This window comes from Cyanistes caeruleus, chromosome 5, assembly GCF_971803275.1.
Source record: "Cyanistes caeruleus chromosome 5, bCyaCae1.hap1.1, whole genome shotgun sequence".
NCBI classification, from domain to species: Eukaryota; Metazoa; Chordata; class Aves; order Passeriformes; family Paridae; genus Cyanistes; species Cyanistes caeruleus.
The window spans coordinates 76451340-76454970 of record NC_141705.1 but is presented as its reverse complement, the minus strand read 5'-3'; positions in this window follow the sequence as shown (position 1 = coordinate 76454970).

Sequence of the window (3631 nt, the reverse complement as noted above, 5' to 3'; positions counted from 1 at the left end):
CAGTGTTGTATATCAAGTTTCTTTCCACCCCCCAGAAGTTTGAAGAAAAACAACTTTAAAGCGTGTAAGGCTGTAGATTTGCATGAGAATTTCTGCTGCACTGTGTTGGGGAAACCCAGCCTGGTGAATGTAGAAGTGCTTCTTGGAATCCAAGCCAGCTTTCTTCAGAAGAATCAGAAGAAAAATGTTAATTTAAATTTGTCATGTGTTTGAGTATTTGTCAAAAATATGACAGGTGAATGACAAACAGGGGGCAAGGCAAGGAGAGTGAATACTTCACCTGGCCTTTAGAGCTGCTTGGTGCCCCTTGAGTGAGCTGGACAAAGACACCGCCCAAGTCCAGCCACAACACTGGCTCCCTCTCAGGAATGCCCCTTCCACTTCCCAAGGGATTGAATCTTCCCTCTCTTCCCTTGCAGATAGTGGAAAAAACAATCCTTGCATTGCTCATGGTTTCACTGTCTGGCTTCAAGTGGCTCATCATCTCTGAGTAATTGATGGACCTTGGTGCAGGGCCAGAACTCTGAACACGCATAGCTGTGTATGCAGCATCCCTTCCCATGCCTTTTAGGTCCATTTATTCTAACCTTAACCTATGTCTTAAGACTGGTTGTGTTCTAACAGGGGTCTAGGATTGACCACTTTGCAAGTTAGCAAAATTCTCCCGTGTGCTTGCTGAAGAATTTCTAGGTTTGTCCTTATTTCTTCTGTTGATGAATAACTGTACTAACACTTCAAAACATTGCCCTACCTCAAACCAGATTTTTGTCATGCTCAAAATACTGGATTCTAACAGCTTTCTAAACCAGAAGATTCAGACTGGCTCTTGCTCCTGTTGGAAACCAGATAATGTTTTCCTGCGCTGAGCAGCAGTAGCTTGTCTGTGTTTTAACAGGGATTTGGATTGTTGTGGGAGATAAAGCATTAGAATTTGTGGAAAACAGTTTGTATTCATGGCAGCCTCCACGCTGCAGCCCTTGCTTCAGGCACTGCTGAGGTGACAAACGACACTCCCTCGGCTCCAGGCTGAGAGGACACTTAGGATTAGCTGAGGATCTCTTCCTGACAAATCCCAGGGCTACACTAGGCTTGATCTGTCATCTCAAGTATTTTCTTCTCTGCTGTCTTCAGCCTCTGTGCTTTTGGGATTTGAGGTAAACAACCCTTCACCTGCATTTCAGCCAACCCTGGCACACAGGTTCTGTCAAAGCAAGTTTAAATCCCATCTGTGAGCACCTGTTAAGAAACATTCACCTTTAGCTATAAATTACAAGCAAGGAGAAGGATTTGCTTTCCATCTGCAAGCAAGTCTGCAAGCCAGAGTTACATTATTACTCACATTAAAGGGGAAAGGAATAAATAGCCACATCTTTTTCATGTACTATTTCATACAGAGGAATAGTACCTCTTCCTAGAGGAAATAAAAGCCCACAAACTCTTACTGTATTGTCAAACAGAATGTTGCCAGAGACTCAAAGCAAGCCTAGGAAAGGTTTAACTGCTCCCTGCCCTTTAGAGCAAAGACAGTAAAATCAAACTTACTTTACAGCAAAACAAGAAAAAATTAGAAAATAGCTCAGAACTGAGATATTTAAAGTGAAACATAGCAGAGTGCCAAAATGATTTTATGTGCTGTGTCCAACTCTGAACGATAGAAAATTTATGCCTTCATCAAGGAAAAGTAGATCTAGCTCAATAAAAAGATACAAACAAGTAAAAAAGCATGTGAGATAATTCTGCAGTCCTTAATGGAAATTCAAAATGTTCAGATCAAGAAACAGCATGGTACTTTTCCAAGGAGGTTTGAAAATACATCTCCTGCCAAAATGAAGCATTTTTGGGAAGTGGTGTACAAGATAAGGCAGAAGTGTCAAAATAAATGATGACTAAAACTAATTTAACACCAAGTCTAGCCCAGGAAAACAAGCAATATATTACACTAGAAATGTATTTTGTTTCTGAAGATGAGACATTCTTCCATCAAGACCCTCATGTTGCTTAAACAAAATTTACCGCAGTATCAATGTGCCTGTCATTTTACCTAACAGTGATTTTTGACCGAGTGATTCACACAAATGTTCCAAGATTGAACACCTCCATCAAATTTTTATAATAATTGCACTGAAGTTTGGATGGATCTGATGTTATGCTAAATTATGCTGTGTGTCAACTTCTTATGGATATGAAAGCTACAGTGTGCTTTAAAGCACTTTTTTTAGGTTGTCAGTTTTAGATCACTAGTGACTTTGTACATAGGATGGATGAAGTTGATTTAAATCCACTAGACATTAAGTTTATAGAATGTTCTGCTGCCATAGGACAAGTTTTGTATTCTTCATAGTTACCATTAAGGTGCTTTAAAGCAAAACTCACTCTTTACCCATCTTGTTGTTCAGTTAATCCTGAAAGTTAAATTTTAAGCGTTGTCCTAAAGCAATTTTAAAACCCCAGCAACAGAACTACACGTAACTTCACTGTAATTAAGCTTCACTGCCTTCTTGATAGCAAGGGAAAGAAAAGGCTGCACTTGGGGTAGTAAGTCACAGCAGATACCAAACTCCTCTTCCTTTAAAAGTTACCTTTCTTTCACCGGTAGGAAGTTAGTCCATCAAGCACATACAAGCACTAATGGAGGAGGAGCAGCTAATGCTACAGCTGTGCATGGTGTAGCAAAACCAACAGCTGTACTGAGTGAAGAGCAGAGAAAGAAGCAAGTGTCAAGAACTTCCAGCTATGACTTTATAGCAGAAGCTGTAACACAAACACTTTCATGTGGAAGCCTGGAGACTAACAACCTAATCCGACTGAGGATCCTAAGGGATAGTTGGGCAAGCTGCCTTTTCTTGTTCCACAGCCAGACAAGCTGGGTGCCATGACGAGGTGCAACAGCTGTGCAATAGCTAAAAGTGAAAGGCGTACTGTAAATGCAGCATAAAACCTTTTATAGTGAAACTTACCTAGAAGAAAAAAAATTCCCTAGTGAAGCATCCAGATACAGAACTGGTGTTTAATTACTCCCAGCCCCTGTCCTATGCAAGGAAGCTTTTATTTATCCTGTTGGTTCCCACTGCTCCATCTAAACCACATATTTCTGTGGTTAGTTACAGCAGCATGCCCAGCATTTCAGCAGTTAGATGATTAGCAGACACTCAATCCAAGCCTGGACACTGCACTGCTGCTCAGCTCGTGACTCAAGCAGAAGCCAGTGCTTACTGATTTCGCACCTCCCAGGAGTGTCAAAACCTCTACAGGCGCCTGCGAACACAACTTCTGTGGAGAAACAGCTCCATTTCTATTACTTCTTCCATGCCAAAACAATTCTATTTCAAGGCTGGAGATGAAAGAAAGGGAATTCATTCTGCCTTCTAGGACACGTGAGTTACACACGATTCCACAGAGGAGTTTTTGTTTATTTGTTTCATTTACATCAAAATGAATCTCTTTCAGTCAAATATGAATAAAAAAAGTAGTCATCCCTGGAATTTCAGAGTTTACAGTTCAACAACATGTAAAACAAAAGTAGATCTAGCTCAACTTTGTTACAAATTGTAACTGTAGACTTAACACAGGTGAAATCTGCAACCAGAGGTACAAACGTAAGCCACAAGGCTGCTGTTCTTGTCCTGTTAAT